At 37.2% G+C, this 22,786-nt stretch overlaps 1 protein-coding gene and 1 long non-coding RNA gene across 15 annotated transcripts in view; one reads left to right on the top strand and one right to left on the bottom strand.

The window, feature by feature from the left end:
* LOC102150322 (uncharacterized) overlaps positions 1–432 on the bottom strand; it is a 28,226-nt gene extending 27,794 nt beyond the window's left edge. Inside the window, exon 1 of one of the 2 annotated variants that reach the window (XR_002809162.2) lies at positions 298–432. This is a non-coding gene — a long non-coding RNA (uncharacterized lncRNA). Of the gene's footprint in view, positions 1–209 lie in introns of both variants that reach the window. The other variant, XR_011440568.1, reaches the window with a different exon arrangement.
* ZBTB44 (zinc finger and BTB domain containing 44) overlaps positions 1–22,786 on the top strand; it is a 76,195-nt gene that overhangs the window by 689 nt on the left and 52,720 nt on the right. For 4 of the 13 annotated variants that reach the window (XM_023645143.2, XM_070272978.1, XM_070272983.1 and 1 more), the window contains exon 2: positions 17,591–17,724. The exons of 7 other annotated variants lie outside the window; for them this stretch is intronic. The gene's annotated coding sequence lies outside the window, so the exon portion shown is untranslated. Of the gene's footprint in view, positions 1–17,590; positions 17,725–21,125; positions 21,247–22,786 lie in introns of those variants that run through there. 2 more of the 13 variants (XM_070272981.1, XM_070272986.1) reach the window with 1 other exon arrangement.

The following is a 22,786-nucleotide window of genomic DNA, read 5'->3' as shown; positions in this document are numbered from 1 at the left end:
GCGGTGCGCTCCCCGTCTGGGCGCTGGACGGGAGGGAAGCCTGGTCTTGTTGCCCCCGTCCGCTCCGGGAGACACCCCACAGAGTCCCCTCAGTGGCGCCTAATCCTTCAGGGAGGCGAGTGGCCTGGGCCGCGCAGTTGGGGAGGGACGAGCCGGGCTCCCGGGGCCGGGGTTCGCGCGCCGCCCCTCCCCCGGCGGGCGCCCCTCACCTGGCGGGCCGGGCCGCGCTGTCTGCGGCGCGGGGGAAGGGGGCACTCCTCAGAAGCCGCGGAACAGAGCGCATCCTGTGCTCCCTACCTGAGGATCCTTCTGCGTCGCGTCTTTTCTGCTGGCCTAACCAGAAACGGGTCACCTGCGAGGGAGATGACAGCACGTTGGCGCTCGGGCAGGGACTGCGTCCGTGCGAGCCCCGAGGCTTCGCCGGCGTTTAGCAGAAAGCCCGAGGTGGTGTGCTCTGTCGGAACCGACAGAAAGGAAGACGAAAACTTACATTCTTTTCAACATATGAGCAGATTACCTGTGGTCAGGAAAAAATCCTCTAACTTTCGCTTATTTCCTGTTTTATTCGGGTATAGGCCAGTACCAAAACAAGCTTCACAATTTGATAGATGGCAAATAGTTTGGATAGGTAAAGATTTTTATGGTTTCCTTTTGCTGAAGATTTCAGTTGGAATTACTGGATTTAATAAAATATAAATCTTCATTTCCTCTGTTACTTCATGTTGACTGTCAATGAATTAATATTATTTAATTTTACCTAATGTAGTTTCCTTATCATAGAATGTGAAAATAATGACAGGCATGTTTTCCTATATTTCAGGATGATTACATTCTTTAATTATGAAAACCAGACTTATTTTGTGCAGCACTGCAAGGCATTTTACATATGTGATCTTATTTAATTCTTAGAACAACCTAATGACTTAGATATTATTACTTGACTTTTATAGATGAGACGGAAACTTAGTGATATTAAGTAACTTGCTTTAGGCACCACAACTAGAAAGAAAAGAGGTAAGGTTTGTACCCAGATATATTTCCAGCTCAGGTGTATTTTCTGCTGTACCTCTCAGTACAGATACCCTTTTTTTAAACCTTATGAAAAATTTCAATCTTATGGAAGATGAGAAAAAAAATAACAGTGAATACTACACTACCTAGGTTCCATGATTATCATTTATTGTTTCCTCCTCTCTTCTCTCCTTTCTGTTTGCGTCTCTCTGTGTGTAACCAATGGAAAGTAAGTTGCAAAGGTTGTGACACTCAAATATTTCTGCATGCATTTCCTAAAAATAAGGACATTCTCTCACCCCAGTATCATTATTGGCACCTGTCTGAAATAATTCATATGCACATTTCCTCAGTGTTCCAAAGTCTCTTTGGGAGTTTTTCCCCCAGCTATATTCAATCAAGATTCATGCGTTGTGTTTGGTGATTATGCCTGTAGTCTGTTTTTAAAAAGAATAGTACCCATTTCCTTTTTTTCTGATACTTAACTGACCAAACCAGTCTTAAAGAGTGCTCCCACGTTCTGAACTTAGCTGTTTCCTCATTGTGTCATTTAATTCATCCTTCTATCTCCCTGAATTTCCTGTTAGTGGAAGGTAGTTCTAAAGAAAAGCTTGATTAGCTTAAAGTGAAACTTTCTTTGGCAAAAATATTTAATAGGTGATGCTATGTAGTTCATATTGTGTCATATAGGAGGTACATAATGTCAGTTTGCCACACTGTTAGTGATGTTAGATGTGACCATTTGATTGAAGTGACTACCAGACCTGTTATGAAGGTGTGGTTTGCCTGTTTGTGATTTGTGTGTAATCTTGGGGTAATACTTTGACATCAGGCAAATATCCTGTTTCTGACTACATTTTGCTTAGTAATTTTAGCACCCATTGATAGTGAGTCTTGCTTAAATCAGTTATTTTATTAGAGATTTTCTGTAAGGAAGATTTCCTTCATTAACTAGGGGTGAACTAAAGTTTCTCCTAAAAATACAGAGTAAATGCTTAATTCCTTCCCTTTAATTACCAATTTTCAGAGTAAAGAGCTGGGGAAATAGTCTCCCCCCAATGGTGGCAAATGAGGGGTTTTTTTCTTTTTTGTGGGCATACCACTGTGGACTCATGGGTTTTAATTTGTTCCTTTTTTTTTTAATAACCATTACAATTCTTTTTCTTTTTGGTGATCAAACTGTCCCAAATTTGGACAGTAGGAACCCTTTCAAGCTGGCTTCTGTGTCTTTAACACTTCTGCTCGCCATTAGTCTTGAAGTACTTTCTAGCACAAGATATGCCAGGCTTGCCTTGTTACTCTCTTCCCTCCAGATCTGGAATGGGCTGCTTATCCAAGGAGTTGTAGTTCTTTTCTGGTGAGAAGTGGTGTATAGAAAGCAAGATCTGGATGTTTGACATATTCATTTCTGCTGGACTGTCGCTGCTCTAGGCCCTTTCCAAGGAGAAAACCAAAAAATAGTTTTTTGCTTGTTTGCTTAATCGTTTCCAGTTCAAACATAACTTAGCAGATTTTTCCTTAACTTCTTTGATTCTATATTTGTCTCTTTTGTCTTAAGTGAAAATCTTGGTGCCCAATAAAATTAATGTATTTACTTGCTTTATCCTACTATGTATACATAAAATTGTTTCAAAATTACCTTACCAATATTACTATCATAAACTTTTGAAAGTTCAAAATTTCTTTGCATTTATTTTTGTCCTTAGAATATATTATATGAAAGATGTATAATCAGAGTACTTACTGTGTTCAAAAGTCACTTGAAATACTTTTCTCTGTTTGGTTATGCTACCAATTTGATATGGTTCATTGGTTTCATTTTTTGTTTTAGAGTTTTCTTTTTAAATTTTTATTTTTTGAATTTGTAAAATATATACATGGTTCAAAAGTGAAAATAATGTTTTAAAAGTATGTTTAAAGAAGCCTCACCCAGATTAGTTTTTAAGATGAAGTATTTTTTACCTTTGCCATACCTTTTAATATCTAATATATTCTTATATATCTTAACTGCAGAAGGATTAGCAGTAGACAAAGTATGTTACTTACTTGAAGCAGTAGGGGAGTACTTTTAAATTTTGCGATTCGATTCTGATTCCTCTGGCAAAGAGAAAGCACTAAGACTAATCTTCAGAGGTGAGCAGAGAAGTAGATTTCAAGCTTGCTTTTGCAAGCTTTACTTGAAAATCGCATTTTTAAAGAGGCACGTAGTTAGTGGAAGTTTTGTGAATCCGTCTACTTATATGCCACACAACAAAACTGACATGCATATGCCATCTGCAAATATAAAAGACATTTGGACATGTGATCAGTGAAGCCAGCACATTTTGTTTGAATTGGGCAAAATTTGGTAGAAATGATAATTGTGTGTTCAGATGAGGGGTTTTTTTTTTTGTTTTTTTTTTTTGAGGAAAATTAGCCCTGAGCTAACATCCACACCCATCTTCCTCTACTTTATACGTGTGACACCTACCACAGCATGGCTTTTGCCAAGCAGTGCCACGTCGGCACCCGGGATCCAAACCGGCGAACCCCGGGCCGCCGAGAAGTGAAAAGTGCGAACTTAACTGCTGCCCCACTGGGCCCGCCGCCAAATGAGGGTTTAAGAGGGAGCAATGGTTGTCTAAAAGTATGCAGAGCACAGTTAGGCAATTTATCAGCTGCCGCTCACCCAGGTGCCGAAAAGCAAAAGATGTGCCCGCAGTGTGTTTTCCTCAGTGTACACCACTACTGATTTGGGTAACAGAGTAGAACCTCTATTTCCTTCAGGGAGTGGAGTGGGAAAATGGAGAATGCATATGCTTTGGCCCCATTCACCTTGGTTCTGTCTTTAATCTCAGTAAAATAGACTGCCTAAGATTATTAGAACACAAAGTGATGAAAAGAATACCACAAACAGTAGCTTAGGTGTGTATAACCACATAGCAGCTAGAGCCTATTGTGGTAGGCTGAATGGACTAATACAGTGATGATGATAATTGCTAACATTTGTTGATCCCTTTCAAAAAGCCAGCAGTGTGCTAAACGTTTATACATCATCTCATTTAAATCTCACATTAACCCTTTGATATTGCTGCTACTATCTTATTTTGTAAGTAGGGAAACTGATATCCTGGTTTCAAACTCAGGTCTGTCTTCAGAGTTAGCATTTAAAAACTACTTTGCTACACCTAAATGTAACACTAAATATAACATGTAATAAAATTGAATATATTTTCACTCACTGTGTGTTAAAGGAACTACATGACTGATGTTTGTCCTATAGCAACACTGAAGGTTGCATGCCAAGCGCCCCATGTGCTTGTCATGTTTGTTACACATCCTTAGTATATCAGACCTTGCTTCAGAAACTACATTTAGGGGCCAGCCCCATGGCCGAGTGGTTGTTTGCACACTCTGCTTCAGTGGCCCAGGGTTTCACCAGTTCAGATCCTGGACACAGATCTAGCGCCACACATCAAGCCATGCTGAGGCAGCATCCCACATCACAGAACTAGAAGGACCTGCAACTAGGATATACAACTGTGTACTGCTGGGCTTTGGGGAAAGAAGAAGAAGAAGAAAAGAAGATTGGCAACAGATGTTAGCTCAGGACCAGTCTTTTTTAAAAAAGGAAACTATGTTTAGGTATTTTAATAGGCATTTAAATTGTAGAGCATCAGCAATCAAGATGGATTGATGGATGGAGAAATGTGATAAAACAAGTTTACTAGAATTTTCATGGCATTTACCTGTAAAAGTCTTTAAATTTTGCTATACCCGGAGTTTTTCATAGTAAAATGTTGACTATACATTCTTCTTATACATTATTGACAGCTGTGTTAAACCAATAATAATCTCTATCCTCTGTGTCTACGGTGGTCCTCTTAAACTTTTAAGGGATAAAACACTCTTGTCACTAAAAATGGTCAAGTATCAAAGACTATTGTAAAGGGATTTCCTTTATTAGGAGGCTCCTAATTAATTAGGCTCCTTCCAACTATGATTTTTTATTATCTTGGTAAATATTACATATATTGAATATATATATTTCCCTGTAGTTTCCTGATATTTCGTAGACTGCTATTGAGCATACTCTATTTTTATAAGCTTTATGGGTTTTTACTTTAAATGCCGCCACATTCACCACTGAAACAGATAATTCTCCATCTACTTCAGAATGATTGTTTGAAATTTCTCCTGTTAAGCTGAAAGCCACCTTAGTTTTTTTTTTTATTTTTTAATATTAGAAATACTTCACCCCATTTTAGGCCATGAGCTGAAAATCTCTAGATGCTTAGTTACAAGATCTAAAGTAGTGATTGTATAAGTGCCTTTAAAAATATAAAGATACGGTAGATTTATACTATACTCCTGCTTGAAGGGTACATTAAGTATTATGTTAACTTTCTTTAGTAACATCATTATTAGTGCCAAGGGTGACATTTTACGTAGCCAGCAAATTTTTCCATAACTGGTCCTGAAGTAAATCACTGATTTGTATCATCATGGTATTTCACATTGATAACTCTGCCTTAGAGTGAAAATTGGTGGATGAAACTTATTATTGATGTCTCACTCTTGGCGAACAGCATCTTCCTTGTCTCTACATTGAATGGTGTTCTATTTTAATAATTTTCTTGTATGGCTTTTTAAAAAATCTTAAAATTACAAGTGTTTGGTACCCAATTTGCAGCTTTAGTATTTTGTATTGCTATCCCTCTATAGGTATTAGATGTATTTATTTCTTTATGTTGACGTGATTTGCTATTCATCTGGTTTTGATACTTTTTGATACATTCAGCATAAGTATACAGACATCTTGGGGTAGCATATAACCAAGACTGAATCTCTGGAATCAGGATTTTGTGGAACTACTACCTCTGGTTTCTGAAACAACTTTAGATAATTCCTTTTTTAAATAATTTCCTCTAGGGGCTGGTCATGTGGGCAAATAGTTAAGTTCTCACACTTGGCGGCCCAGGGTTTTGCCGGTTCGGATCCTAGACGTGGACTTGGCACTGCTCATCAGGCTATGCTGAGGCGGCATCCCACTTAGCGCAACCAGAGGCACTCACAACTAGAATATACAGCTACGTACTGGGGGGCTTTGGGGAGGAGAAGAAGAAAAAAAAGAAGATTGGCAACAGTTCTTAGCTCAGGTGCCAGTCTTTAGGGAAAAAAAAATTTAAATGATTTCCTCTGAATTCAGATCTGAACCTGCTAAATATCTGTTTCTCACCTACTTTTAGCAAGCAAGCAAGCATATTCATTACTACCCTCTATTAAATATTCTATTTGTGCTCTTTGATAAAATTGGGAAACTCTTCAGTCCAAACAAAGAAAATAGGAGTTTTCGGGGACTCAACTATACTTGCTTTGCTTCTGTTACATTTTTCTCTCTTAACTCGTGTTGTTTACTGGTGTGTGTGTGCACGCATGCTCATGCACCTGTCTATGTGTTTCTTCCACTTTTACCTTTTTCACTCTTTTACATTTTGACTACCTGGGTCTTACTTTTTCCTTGGCTCTTTGCTTTTCTCCCTTTCTGCTTTGGATATTCCAACACTGACCATTTCCTTTTTGTGACTTTTCATTACTGTATGAGGACAGTTTATTTTATCTTTGGTTCCTTTTACGTTCCATATAAAACCATACAATCCATACTTCTATGAGAATTATTTCTATTTACAGGAATCACTGCCTCGTTGTTTTTTGGCCCACCTGATTCTGTTTCTTCCTCCTTTCTACTTTTTTCAACTAGGTTTAGTTTGCTTTACTGTGCGAGGCAATACTGCATAGTGTTAAGAGCAAAACTGAACATACTACCTGGGTTCAAATCTTGACTCTGATACTAGTGGTGTGGCCTTGGGCTAGTTCCTTAATTTCCCTGTGTTTCATTTTCCTTACTGGTAAAATGAAGATATCAAGTGAGACCTCTCTGAAAAGGTGGTGTGAAAATTAAATTATTTAATTTGTAAAAAGTACTTAGAACAGTGCTTGGTACATACTGAGTACTATGTAAGTATTAACTAATGATTATTGTTATTATTTTTTTAACAACTTGTTCAAAGCCATTGATTATTTTTAACAGCTATTGAAATATAATTCAAAAGCCGTAGATTATTGCCACTACAAATTTGTGGTCTCCATTTTCACTTGGATCTTCAGTACCTCCTACCCATCCTTCTGTTTTGTTTGGGTTTATTTCCGCACACATTTCTCATATTTCATTTTCCTCAGAATTCTGCTTTATCTCCTCTCTTCTCAGCAGTCTACTTGTAACTTCAAAGAGAAATAAAAGCTAAAGCTATTAGACAAGAACTCCCACTACTTCTCACCACCCCCTGTAAATGTAACTGTAACTGCACCCTTCCTTTCCTCTTTTTTCCTGTCACTGGGTTTCCTATTTAAGCTAATTCTTTCACTCATGGACTAAATCCAGTTTCTTTCTACCTATATAGGGAACTTATGCTATCTGTTAGCACCTGTTTGCTCTATCTTTAACTTTTCTTCTTCTCTGAGTCTTTTCTAACAACAGTCAAAACATTCTCGGGGCCGGCTCCGTTGGCCGAGTAGTTAAGTGCGGGCGCTCCGCTGCGGCGGCCCAGGGTTCGGATCCTGGGCACGGACATGGCACCTCTCATCAGGCTACGTTGAGGCGGTGTCCCACATCCCACAACTAGAAGGACCTGCAACTAAGATATACAACTATGTACAGGGGGGTTTGGGAAGATAAAGCAGAGAAAAAAACAAAAAGCATTCTCTATATATTTTACCACAATAAAAAAATATATATCTGGGGGGAAAAAGCATTCTCTAGTTTCTCTCATTCTCTAAAAATGCCAATATCCTCCCTTTAGCCTTTATTTCCCTCCAGCTAACCTGCTTGCTCTATCTTTAGAACCACACTTCTTCTAATTGAATTGTCTGTGTTCACAGTTTTCACTTCCGCATTTCTGTATACTCTTTATCTTTGTCTATTACAATTTAACATCTGACCCTACTCCCTCTCCCTTATGTGCTATTATAAGACCATCAGTGACGCCTTGTGGCTCAATTGAGTAGGCTTTGGTCTGTATCTTATTTGACTTATCAGCAGCATTTGACACTGTCAATCACTACTCCTTCAAATATTCTACACCCTTGATTTCTGAAACGTTGTACCGTCCTGGTCATTCTATTTATCTGTTTCCCAGGTTTTCCTTCTACTGCCCCCCTTTTCTTCCTTTATCCGTCTAGCTAAAGGTTTATCAGTTTTGCTTAACTCTTCAGAGAACCAAGTTTCGGCTGTAGTTTGTCTATTTTTTGTTTCATTTATGCCTGCTCTGTTTCCTTGTATTTATTTTGGGTTTGTCTTACTCTTTTTCTAGCTGCTTAGTATAGAAGCCTAGACCGTTTATTTTTTTTTTAATTATAATGAAATATGTGTAAAAAATTTACCACCTTAACCATTTTTAAGTGTACAGTTCAATAGCATGAAGTAAATTCACATCGTTAATGCCACCATCACCACCATCCATCTCCAGAACTCTTTTCGTCTTGCAGCACTGTAACTCTGTACACATTAAACAATAACTTCCAATTCCCCTCTCTCTCCCCCGCCTGGCATCTACCCTTCTACATTCTTTCTCTATGAATTTGACTACTCTAGGGACCTCATATAATTAGAACCAGGCAATCTTTATCCTCTTGTGACTGGTCTTTTTCACTTAGCGTAATGTTCTCAATATTCATCCATATGAATGGATGTATCAGAATTTCATAGCAATTTTTGGAGTTTCTTTCCTTTTAAAGGCTAAATAATATTCCATTGTATGTATATACCACATTTTGTTTATCCATTTATCTGTCAATGGACATTTGGCTATTGAAAATAATACTCTTAGGAACATTTGTGTCTGAATATATATATATGTTCATGTCCCTGCTTTCAATTCTTTTGGGTATATACCCAAAAGTAGAATTGCTGGATTATATGGTAATTCTATTTTTAATTTTTGAGGAACTGCCATACTGTTTTCCACAGTGACTACACTTATGCTCCTACTGGCAGTGCAGAAGGGTTCCATTTCTGCACGTCCTTGTCAACACTTGTTATTTTCTGTTTTTTATAGTAGCTGTACTAATGGATGTGAAGTGGTAGGGTGTGTGGTGGTAGGCCATTGATTTTTAGAGTTTCCTTTCTAATATATATGTTTAAAGCTATAAATTTTACTCTAGGTGCTGTTTTAGCTGTATCATACAAATGTCGATAATGATGTATTTTCAGTATTACTCAGTTAAAAATACTTTCCAATTTCCCTTGGTGATTTCCCTTGGTCAGCCTATGGATTATTTGGAAGTGTGTTGTTTTATTTCCAAATATTTGGGGTTTTCTTGATAACTCATTGATTTCTAATTTTTTTGTGATGAGATAACTCTGTGTACATTCATTCCTTTATAATTCGGTAAGTTTTGCTTTATGGCCCACCATATGGTCTTGATGAACATACTGTGTTGCACTGGAAAAGAATGTATATTCTGCACTATAAATATCAATTAGGTCAAGGTGGTTGATGGTATTGTTCAAATCTTTTATGTCTTTACTGATTTATATTTATTTTGCCCAGTTCTACCAATTACTGGGAAGGTATTAAAATTTTCAACTGTTATTGTGGATTTTCTTTCTCCTTAATTCTGTCAGTATTTACATCTCGTATTTTGAAGCATTGTTATTAGGTGCATACACATTTTTTATTGGGGCTTTTTTTGTTGTTTTTGTGTGTGTACGTGTGTGGAATATTAGCCCTGAGCTAACCTGCTGCCAATTCTCCTCTTTTTCTGCTGAGGAAGATTGACCCAGAGCTAACATCTGTGCCTGTCTTCCTCAACTTTATATGTAGGACGCCTGCCACAGCATGGCTTAATTAGCAGTGCATACGTTTGCAACCGGGATCCGAAACGGCAAACCCCAGGTCACCAAAGCAGAGTGCACGAACTTAACTGCTACGCCACTTAGCTGGCCCCACATTTTTTTTTTAAAGATTTTATTTTTCCTTTTTCTCCCCAAAGCCCCCTGGTACATAGTTGCATATTTTTGGTTGTGAGTCCTTCCAGTTGTGGCATGCAGGATGCCGCCTCAACATGGCTTGATGAGCAGTGCCATGTCTGCGCCCAGGATCCAAACCAGCAAAACCCTGGGCCGCTGAAGCAGAGCGTGCAAACCCAACCATTTGGCCACGAGGCTGGCCCCTGACCCCACATTTTTTATTGTTATACAACTCTGTATCTCGTGATATTTTTTTGTCTTGAAGTTTCCTTTATTTGGTATTAAATATAGAAAACTCCAGCCTTCTTATGCTTATGGTTTGCACAGTATATCTTTTAATATAGTAATAAGTATATCTTTACCTATCCATGTCTTTTTATTTAAAGTGGGTTTCTTATGAAGAGCATATAGTTGGGTTTGCTTTTTTAATCCCAGTCTCTGCCTTTCAGTTGAATGTTTAGTCCATTAAAATTCAATGAAGTTAAATTTTACATTATTTTGAAAAGCAGATGTGTATTAGTTTGCTAGGGCTGCTGTAACAAAGTACCACAAACTGGGTGACTTCAAGAGAAATTTTTGTGTGACTGTTCTGGAGGCTGGGAGTCTGAAATCAGGGTGTCGGCAGGGTTGATTCCTTCTGAGTGAAAGAACCTGTGAGGGAAGGATCTGTTCTATGCCTCTCTCTTTGCTTCTGCTAATGCCTTGGTTTGTGGCAGCATAACTCCAGTCTGCATGTGGCATTCTCCCTAAGTGTCTGCGAATTTTCCCTTTCTATAAGGGCATCATAATTACCACATTTTAACTTGATTGCCTTTGTAAATAACCTGTCTTCAAGAAGGTAACATTCTCAGGTACTGGGGGTTAGAACTTCAACATATTTTGAGGGATGCAGGGGGAGACGGTTCAGTCCATAACAAAACACATTTAAGATTGGCAACAGTGCGAAGGCGTGTTGGGTAATGCCACTGTACTTGTGTACATCTTTTAAAAGATGTGCAGTGGAACTCTTAGTTACTTGATTTGAACACTTAAAAACTCTTCATGGGAAAAAAAGAGGTCTTTAAATGCTAATTGAGTAAAACTAACTTGAATTTGACTTGCTCATGTAAGGATCCAAAAGAGTGGGTAAGATACACCCTTTCTTCAAGCTAGCTTTCTAGTAATAATGATTTGATGTTAATAGCTGATATCCCTTAAGTACTATGATTGAATTCTTGTAAACAGCAACATGGGGTGGGGAGAAGGGACTGGAAATTTGAATTTTTTAGTCAGACCTGTTCAAATCCTAGTTTTATTACTTAGTATTTATAGGACTATGGGCAAGTTAATTTAACTTTCTGTTTTCCTCATTTATAACTGGATTTTTAAAATCCTTTTCTCAGAATTGTGAGTCCAGAATGAGAGAAAGACATTTGGTGGGCATTACTCAATATATATTAACTTCCCTTGATGTAGAAATTAACACTCAGCATGACTCTGTAGCTACCAGCAATGAGAGGAAATTCTAATAGTTTAATGTAACCGGTTTAGTTGATTTATTGTTTAACTCCAGGTGAATCTCAAATCTCTCTTTCTCAAAGCTCTGAGCTAGAACGGACTTTTTGTTTTGTTTTGTTTTGTCTTGTTTTGCAGGGAAAGATTCACCCTGAGCTAACATCTGTTGCCAGTCTTCCTCTTTTTTTTTTTTCCTCCCCAAAGCCCCAGTGCATAGTTATATATCGTAGTTATAAGTCCTTCTAGTTCTTCTATGTGAGCCACTGCCCCAGCATGGCAACTGACTGACAGGTGGTGTGATCCCACAACCAGGAAACAAACCTGGGCTGCCAAAGTGGTGAAAGCGCTGAACTTTAACCACTAGGCCATCAGGGCTGGCTCTAGAAAGGACTTCTTTTTCTTTCTTTTTTTTTTTTAAGGATTGGCACCTGGGCTAACAACTGTTGCCAATCTTTTTTTTTCCTTTTTTTTCTGCTTTATTTCCCAAAGCATACCCCCTCTCCCCCCACATAGTTGTATATCTTAGTTGCAGGTCCTTCTAGTTGTGAAGAAAAGACTTCTTTATGTAGTAAAATGATTGAAATCTTTAGTTGATTAAAAAATGTCTAGTTGGGCTGACCCAGTGGCACAGCAGTTAAGTTCGCAGGTTCCGCTTCTCGACGCCAGTTCTGATCCTGGGTGCAGACATGGCACTGCTTGGCAAAAGCCATCCTGTGGTAAGCCTCCCACGTATAAAGTAGAGGAAGATGAGCATGGATGTTAGCTCAGGGCCAGTCTTCCTCAGCAAAAAGAGGAGGAGGATTGGCTGTAGTTAGCTCAGGGCTAGTCTTCCTCAAAAAAAATAATAAAATAAAAAAAAATGTCTAGTTACAAAAGTTAAACGATTTTTTTTTGAAACTGAGATACAGTAATCCATTTGGAATTCTTCCTGAAAACTTAATAAACACATAAGGAAGACCTTTGGGAAATAAAGCATCATCAAATAAAGATCGCATACACTTTTATTAGTGTATTTATTCAGAGAAAGAGTAAAAGCATGTTCTCAAATGTGAGTACTCATGTGAATCCATTCTAAACAGTGTCGTTTCCTTCATGGAAAAATACAGATAGTTGTTTTTGCTTAGACTAAACAGAGTGATAAGTTTTCTTAGAACAAAATTTAAAATATGAGGTACTGTAACATTTGTGAAGAAAAAACAACTTGATTCTAAAGAAAATAAAAGTGGAAAGCATCTCATTTTAACTTAATAACTTTCTGGAGAAGGAAATTGTAGGAGTTGTAATTTTCACTCAGAAATTTTCTGTGAAATTTTGGCATGAAGATTTTACTTTGAGTTACAGCTCTTCCATTCTTAAACCAGCTATATTAACAAGTTTTCTATAAAATGTTTGCATGTTGTATATGTTAAACTCTTTAGAAATATTTATTTCATATATTTTGTCTCAAGTTTTATTTTGTTGTTTATCATTTGCAATTATACTTTTATTAATGTTGTGATTCAACATAAAAGGATATGCTTATTCCAAAAACAGGCACCATAAACCACAGACATTTATTTGACATTGTGTGTGTGTGAGAGAGAGAGAGAGGAAAATTCTCCCTGAGCTAACATCTGGTGCCAGTCTTTCTCTATTTTGTGTGGAATGTTGCCATAGCATGGCTTGACAGGTGGTGCTAGGTCTGCACCTGGGATGCAAACCTGCAAACCTTGGGCCGCTGAAGTGGAGCACATGAACTTAACCACTACACCAGCAGGCCAGCCCTATTCAAGATTTTTTAAATGCCCTCTGTGTTAGGCCATTGTAGAATACACACAGGCTCAGCCTCTTCCCTCATAGTAGCATACAGATCTGTCGGAGAGCAAGATCTGTAAAGAACTAGTAATTGATTACCTAGTATACATAAACTGCTCTTCTGAGTAATAGAGCAGTGATCCTTTTGTGGCCATAAAGGGATGCCCAGTTGAGAATCACTGCACTATAATAAGCAGTGTTATTGGTAAGAGTATAACCCATGTAAATGGTCTAGAAACAGAAATGGTTAAGAACCTCTGCTGATGTGTCCACACAAAGACTTGTACACAAGTGTTAATAGCAGCTTTATTTGTAATAACCCCAAACTGGAAACAACTCAAAAACCTATCAACAGTTAAATGATAAATAGGTTATGGTACATCCATACAATGGAATAGTACTCAGCAATAAAAAGGAACAAAAAATTCTTGAGCCCAACAACATGGATGAATCTCAAAATAATTAGATCCAGTGAAAGAAGCCAGATGAGTAAGAAAATATATACTGTATGGTTTCTCTTACATAAAATTCTGGAAAATGTAGCTAATCTAAAATGAAAAGCAAATCAGTGGTTCCTAGGGAGGGGAAGGAAGGAGAGATTTTGAAGAGGTACAAAGAAACTTACAGGAGTCATGAAAATGTTCCTTATCTTGATTGTGGTGATGATATGTATGTCAAAATTGATCAAATGGTACTCTTTAAATATGTACTGTTTATTGTATGTCAGTTATATCTCAAGCAGTTATAAAATGATTTTTAAAGAACACAGGTATGATTGATTCTGTAAATATATTGGAATTATCCTTGGAGAAACAGGACATATACCTTGGTTACCTAAATTGATACTATATCAAATGCCAGATCAATGGTCAAGACAGAAGATACTATAAGAGTTCAGTGGAGGGAAAGGCAGCATAGTTTAATAATAAAATGAGGACAGGATTTAAGTAAGTTCCTGATTTTGAGCCCCTTTTAGGCCACTTATTTTCTCTGATCTTTACTTTCCTTGATCTTTAAAGAGTTTCCTCATCTACTTCATAAGATTTTTAAGATCTAAAGAAAATATATTTTAAAACACATTGTAATCTGAAAAAAGACATACAAATGGAAGGTATTGCTGACATCTAGGGTGGAAGGAGAAACAAAATAGAGTAGCTTTTGACCTGATGAGAGCAATAAAGGAGTAGTTCCAAAAAGGGACCAGAGGTGAGGAAGCAGAAATATGTGTATGTTTGGAGAGTGAGTCAAAATCAGTTTGGAACAAGAGTTCATGCTGGAGAGTAGGGAGAGAAAGATAGCAGCCTACAGCGCCCGAAAGCATAATAGAGCAGACAGAGTATGAGATATATAGTGAAAAAGCTTAGGATCAGGATGTAAATTGCTGTTTACTAGCCCTATGACCTTGGGTAAGTGATTTACTCTGAGTGTCAATTTCCTCATCAATATAGTGGGAGCATGATAGTCTGCCTTATCTCAAGGATTTTATATATTAAAATCAGTCTGTATCTGGGAGCTGGGCCGGTGGTGCAGCAATTAAGGGCCACATTCCACTTCAGTGGCCCAGGATTTGCCGGTTTGGATCCTGGGCACGGACATGGCACCACTTGGCTAGCCATGCTGTGGTAGGCATCCCACATATAAAGTAGAGGAGGATGGGCACGGATGTTAGCTCAGGGCCAGTCTTCCTCAGCAAAAAAAGAGGAGAAATTGCAGCAGATGTTAGCTCAGGGCTTATCTTCCTCAAAAAAAAAAAACAAAAAACTATCAAATACATATGAAAGTGCTGAAAAGAATGAAGTGCTGTTAAAAGTTGGTCAGTGTGATGACTAAGGCATAAGGTGATAAGTGCTGGACTCAGATGATTGTATTTTAGAGAATATTTGAATAATGGTGGAGGATTGTTTCGAGGTTGGTGAGATTAAAGACAAGGAGACCAATCATGATGTTGTTTAAGTACAGTCATGCCCACATGACGATGTTTTGGTCAGTGAGTGACCGCATATACGACAGTAGTCCCATAAGGTTAGCACCATATGTCCTAGATGTGTAGTAGTCTGTACCATCTAGATTTGTATAAGTACACTGTGATGTTGACACAATGATGAAACCAGCTAATGACACATTTCTCAGAACGACACATGACTGTAGTCCAAGTCAGTGGTTAACGGAAAAAGGAAAGGATGTATTTGAGACAAGTCTTAGTGACCAAGTATGTGTTGGAAGGAAAAGGGAAAGATAGAAGTTGTATTCATTTGCTGTGGCTGTTGTAATAAATTATCACAAAATGGAAGGCTTAAAACAACATTTTTCTCACAGTTCTGGAGGCCGATTCAAAATCAGTATCACTGGATTGAAATCAAGGTGTTGGCGTGCACCCACTCACTTGGGAGGCTCTGGGGGAGAATTCATTTCTTGCCTCTTTCAGTTTCTGGTGGCTGCAGGCTTTCTGTGGCTGTGGCCACATCACTCCAGTGTCTGCCCCTGTCTTCACATCACCCTCTTTGATGTGTGTGTCAAATCTCCTCCTACCTTTCTGATAAGGATGCTGATCATTATATTTAGGGCTCACCTGGACAGTCCAGGCTACTCTCCCTGTCCCAGGATATTTAACATAATTGCACTTGCAAAGTCTTTGCCATAAAAATAACATTTGCAAATTTCAGGGATTAGGACATGGACATATTTTGGGGAAGGGACCTTTTTTAGTCTACCACGAAAGTCAAAGGTGACTTCCAGGTTTTTTGCTTTTTGGAATGCTGGTATCATTGGCCAGAGAATTTCAAGAGGAAGAGTCATTTGTGAGAAATGATGATGAATTCAGTTGGATCTGTTGAAGTACCTATGGCACATCTGTATGTGGATACTCATTTTGTGTATTAGAAAACCTTGAATCAAGTGGCTTAAACGCTAAGGATGTTTATTATTTCACACAAAAAACAACAAATCCTGGGGTAAGGCAGCTTCAGAGTTGGTTATTCAGCAATTCAATGACATTATCAAGGACCTAAATTTACAATTTTTTGCTCTGCCTCCTTAGGCCAGCTCTCCTTAGGGTTCCAAGATGGCCCCCCACAATTCTAGGCCTTAAATCCAGAGATGAAAATACCTAGCTGACCTGTTTTGTGTGGGTTTCTTTTTTAAATCAGCAAAGAGACCTAACCTAACCCCTGAACCTCCCTAACAGACTCTATTCCTCCTGGCCAGATAAACATTTTAAACATTTTCTTGACTATCTTTCACCTATTGTATTTACATTGCAAATTTGTGGAGATGGGTTCCCCCCCCCACCGCTGCCCCCCCGCCAACAGACACACATACAAACACACACTCTGGACACTCCTTGTTTATGATATCTTAAGTGACAAGTGGATTTTACTACTCTGTGATGTGCAAATTTGAAGATAGGAATCATCTTCCTCTTAACTTGGGTTAGAAGTTTCAACAGCAGCCCCATTCACCTTGCTTGGCATTAAGATCTCGTTTACAAATTCCTAGCCATCTCTTGATTTAGCACTAAGAATTAAGGCAGTGGTTAGTATGGTGTGGGCGCTCTCCTGGGGATCCCAGAACCTTTCAAAAGGTCTACAAGGTCAAAACATTTTCCTAACAGTATTGTAATATTATTTGTTATTTTCATTCTTATTCTCACGATGTACAGTGGAGTTTTCCAGAGGCTACTTGAAATGTGATAGCACAACAGACTAAATGCAGATGCAGATATGAGAATTTAGCTGATCTAATAAACCAGACTTTAAGAGAGAGCAAAAATCAGTGCCGCTCTTGCTTTTTCTTTTTTGGTTTGAGAAAATGTAGTTTTTTGAAAAACATGTGTTAACATATAATGGGCTTATTATTTTTAAATGAATCAGTAATTAATCTTTTACATTTCTAAGTTTTATAATATGGTAAATGTTAGTAGATATAGTTCACGTAAACAAAAGCTCTTTGGAATTCTCAGTAAATTTTAAGTGTAAAGGGGTCCTAAGACTTTATAAAGAGTTTGAAATCTTATCATCTAGTGTTGATGCTACTCTAACCACATACACCAAATTTTTCCCATTTCTCCAATAATTTTTCCTTGTCCCTTGTAAATTGTTATCAGTTATCATGTGGATATAGCTCTCATCTTTGTATGATGCAGGATTTGTTGAACTTCACAGTCATTCATAATGTTCAATAATTTATCCCATTCATGGGGGCGGCATGCTTTCTCTTTATTGGTATGTTTAGGTCTGCATTTTATTTGCGCCATAATCACATACCCCTGTTTATTAACTTTTTCAGGTTTTGTGCTTATTGACCATGCTGGACTTAAAAATATCCACAACTACAGCAAAACTAAGCAGAGAGCAAACTAATGAAGACTAGAGAGCAAAGACTTAAGGACCATTATTATCATCTCTTGGGAGTGGGCATAGGTAATACTTGCTCTGGAGAATGATTGTGACTTGTCAGTAAACATTCATAAGTAGGGGAGTATCTGTAATTTTCCTAAATTTGCCTGTGAAGCGGGAGTAGCTCCAGGAAGATTTCCAGGTTTTGTCAGGAGGTGGGGGATAAGAGTGGTGAATCAAAAATGAGTACTAGATTTTAGGCTCTGGGTGACAGGGCAATTGAAAGCATCCATCACTAACAGATTAGAAAATCTGCAGTGGCGTGTCAATTGAGGAGAAAGAATTTGAGTTTAGTTTCAGATGGTGAATTTGAAAGATGGCAGACACATTCAGATGGAATTGTGTAGCACTCTAGCTGGTCATTAGAGGCCCAGAATTGAAGTTCAGAAAGGGTAATGGGGTTAGAAATTTGAGGTTAATTCAGCCAGAGGTGATAGAGTCAGAGATCTATCAGTAAGTATACCTCATCTATTACTCAGTGCAGTGTCACGTTCTTGTATATACACTATTTGCTAGGCACTGGTTGCTTTCTATATATTCATTTACTCTCATCTAACCCTTACAACAGTAAACTTATTTAAGTTTATCCAGCAAGTTCAGTGATATAGCCATGATTAAGATGCAAGTCTGTCTGAACTACAAAGGCATTGCTCTTTCCAGTATATACACTGTCTCTGGGCAACATTAATGTATTTATTGATAACTGAATTAAGTATGTGAAATAAATAAAGCCTAATTGTAGATGAGGTGGAGAAATCTGTTACTGGGTTTGGGTAATATGAAAAAACCATAATTCTTTTAATTAATGCATACTACTGTGTCAAAAGACTCAATGTGTTTATCCTTATAGCAGTCTTCTGTAGTTCAAAGGGACAGGGATACTAAGAGTATCTGTGTCGTATCTAGAATTAAAAACCTTAATAGGAACTTAGGAGTTATGATGTGAGATATATGAAATCTTCTTCACTGGGAAGATTTCAGTTAGTAAGTTTCTAAGAAAATGCAAATTAATAGGTGGTTTAAAAAGACTTTTTCTTACTGAAGATTTTTATATTTATAGATTGAAAAGTTGTAACTGTAAACATGTATTTTTCTGGGACATTTGGATAATCAGAAAAGGCTAATGTTTGGTATTTTCACAGTCACTTATTTTCTCCAAATTGTTTTGCAGCAAATGCTGCAACTAAGACAGCTTTTAAAATTCTGGCCCAATAGAAGTTTCTTTTGTTTCAAACATCTTTTTGTTATAGAATTTGCCTTTCTGTCAGTTTGACAATTTAGAAAGGTATTTACTGTAACAAGCCTTACCTTCTTCAGGCTACCTCAGTCAGGTTTTAATTGTATAAAAGCAGTTTGTCACTTTCAGGATAGTAGATTGCTAGTTTGAACAGATTGACTATGAGTTCTATAAGTAAAAGTGGAAAATTTTGTTCTAATAAGAACAATTGTACCTATATGGAAACACAGTTATTCTTACACTATTATCAAATTAATAGAGAGAGTACTTGTAATTTAGGAGTACTGGCTCCAGGTCCTGTTTTTAACTGTGATTTTTGTACAAAGCAGTGGACTCCAAGAATCAAGTGATCTTCACTCCACTCCCATCTTCCGTTGAGTTACTGACTTGCTTAACCTTTCTGGGCTTTTTAGCACAATATCTATCACTTAATAATGTTTGTTGAAATAAACTACTTTTCTTAAAAATAATTTCCTAAATCCCTTTCAGCTTCAAAATTCAAATTCCTTTCTATTCTATTCAAAATTCATTCTGAGTTTTTTTTCCAGCTGAGGGGAAAAAGATGCCTCTTTTTAATCTGTTTCTCCATCCTTTATCTCTTTAACCTCTAAGGTAATGTTCAAGCCATGCATAGTAATATCTGTAGTACAAGAGAATGGACACCATCAGTCCCAGAGTCATACCTCACCCTCTAGCATTTGGGTCTCCTGGAGACACTTAATATAGTGTTGACTGTGTCAAAACACAATGTTTTTCCATAGTTGTCTGTCTCTACAAAGACAGGTAATTTCCAGAGTTACTGTCAGAAGTACTGTTCTTGACCAACTTTAGTCATGGTCCTCAAAGGAGCAGATCTTACCAGAGGTTTTGTAAGGAACAATTACTAATGTACACTACCATTAATAGTTGTGGCAGGGGCCAGCCTGGTGGCACAGTGGTTAAGTGCACACGTTCCTCTTCAGCGGCCTGGGGTTCGCCAGTTCTGATCCTGGGTGCGAACGTGGCACTGCTTGGCACACCTTGCTGTGGCAGGCATCCCACATATAAAGTAGAGGAAGATGGGCACAGATGTTAGCTCAGGGCCAGTCTTCCTCAGCAAAAAGAGGAGGGTTGCCAGCAGTTAACTCAGGGCTAATCTTCCTCAAAAAGTAAATAAATAATTTTAAAAAGAAAGTTGTGGCAATTATGAATTATTGAAGTGTTTGTGATTATTACAGTTGCTTCACATTTTTTATATCCATGAATAAATTTTTAATGAGAAGGATGAGTAAGCAGAGTGTTAGTTGTATATCCATATTGCCTGTAAGGAAGAATGATACAATGAAAAATCTTGTAGTAACATAACATAAAATGTGATTCTATAAATTTTAACTACTTATTTGCGTGCCTTTTTAATATTATCTGTGAAGTAGAGAATCAGAAAAAAAAGTCAAAATTCCTTCTTTTCAAATAAAGTTTAATTTTTAAAGGTGAGATTTAACATATTTATTTTCTTTACATAAAAGCAAAAATTTTTTGATACATTTAAATGGATGAGCTTATTTTCTTTCACACCTTTTAAAATCCTTTTGGGAATATTATGCCAAAATAAAGTCTGTGATGCTCTTTACTTTGTTTCCTGTACTTTTGAGTGTTGTCAAAATCTGACCATGCCTATGAAAAAGTTTTGGAAATAAGTAATGGTGCTGTTTGCACAGCAATGTAAATGTAGTTAATGCCACTAAACTGTACGCTTAGAAATGGTTCGAATGGCAACTTTTATGTTATCTATATTTTATGCAATTTTTTTTAAATCTGGCCTTGCCTGTGGAGGTGTATCACACATGTGAACGTCATCTGTCATGTGTCATGGCTAAATAAATTACTTAAAATACTGATAATAATTGCTAAGTTGGAAAAGAGAAATGTGGACAATTTAAAGTAGTGACCACCCTCACTCAAGATGATACTATGAAATACCAGAATTTTATGATTGTAATAACTTCCATCAAATGACTTAGGAATTAGAAGGATGTGGAACTACATGACTTCCAAGATTCCTCTCTACCTGGAGATTCTTTGAATTTGTGAATAAACCTTGCTTTTGTTGGTTAAATAGGGGATTTAAAACCTGTGGAAACAACCCAAATGCCTATCAATAGATGAATAAACAAAATGTGCTATTTACATACAATGGAATATTTTGCAGCCTTTAAAAAGGAGGGAAATTCTGATACATGCTACAACATGGCTGAACCTTGAAGTCTTTATGCTGAGTAAGAGAAGCCAGTCACAAAAGGACAAATATTGGATGATTCCACTTCTTTGAGGTGAATTTACTACCTAGAGAGTAAAATTCATAGAGACATAAGTAAGAGGGTAGTTACCAGGGGCTTGGGGTTGGAGGAGATGAGGAGTTATTGTTTAATGAATACTGAGTTTCAGTGTGGGATGATGAAAAAGTTCTAGAGATGCAGAGTGATGACAGTTAAACAACAGTGTGAACGTACTTAATGCCTCTGAACTGTCCACTTAAAATGGTAAATTTTATGTTGTATATATTTTGCCACAATTAAAAAAGACCTCAGTTAACTGCTGTTAATTATTTAATTAACTTAGATGATATAGGCATTTTAGTTAATAGAATTTTGGAGAGCTTTTTTTAATAAAGTGATGTAGGCACATTACCAATACAGTAAGACTGCTTTTTGCTATACTACTTGACATGTGGCTAATGCAACTGAGGAACTGAATTTTTAGTTTTATTTAACTTTAATTAATTTAAATTGAAATAACCACATGTGGCTAGTAACTACTTCATTGAACAGTATAGTTCTATGTTTTCTTCATTTTTTTTTACTTTGAACCTACCTATATCATTATATTTCAAGTGAGATTCTTATGGATGTATGTAGTTGGCTCATTTTTTTAACATTCACTCTACCAATCTATATTTTTTAATTGGTTTTATTTGGACTATTTACATTTCAATGAAATTATTGGTATGTTGAGACTTAAGTCTGACATTTTTATTTGTTCCCTCTGTTCTTTTTTTCTGTTTTGTTTTTCCTCCCTTCCTCTGTGTTACTTGTACCTTTCTGAGAATTCCGTTTTGATTTATCCATAGTATTTTCTGAGACTTCCATTTTGATTTATCCATAGTGTTTTGAAGGTCTCTCTTTGTATAGATTATTTTGAATTTGCTCTAGTTATGACATTATACATAAATAACACAGTCTACTGATGTCAACATCTTGCTAGTTTGAGTGCAGTATAGGAGGCTTACCTTCCTTTAAAGTCCCTTTACCCTCCCATTTATAATATACGTCTTAAATATTTCCTCTACTTAGTTTGAAAAGTACATCAAACAGTCTTTACAATTTTTCCTTCAATTATATCAAATATAATTTAGGAAAGTCAGAGAAGGAAAAACTATTGCCTATACTTTTATTTTTTCCATTGTTCTTTCTTCCATTTCAAGAATTATATCCATAGCCATTTCTTTTTGGGTGGATCTGCTGACAACAGATTCTCTAGTTTTCATTCATCTGAGGATGTTTTAATTTCCCCTCTATTTCTGAAGGATATTTTTGCTGGATATAGAACTCTTGTTGATACTTCTCTTCTTTGAGTGCTTAAAGAGTGTTGTGCCACTTCCTTCTGGCCTCATGGTTTCTGATGAGAAATTTGAGTTGTTTGAATTGATTTCGTCCTTGTAAGTGAGGAGTCATTCCTCTCTTGCTGCTTTCAAAATTCTTCCTGTCTTTAGTGTCCAAAAGTTTGATTATGGTGTGTCTGGGCATTAATTTCTTTAGATTTATCCTGCTCAGGTTTGCTGAGCTTCTCAAATCTCTACATTTAGGGTTTTTG

Source organism: Equus caballus, chromosome 7, assembly GCF_041296265.1.
Source record: "Equus caballus isolate H_3958 breed thoroughbred chromosome 7, TB-T2T, whole genome shotgun sequence".
NCBI lineage: Eukaryota > Metazoa > Chordata > Mammalia > Perissodactyla > Equidae > Equus > Equus caballus.
Note: the sequence above shows the minus strand (reverse complement) of the source record. Positions and strands in the feature narration are given on the sequence as shown.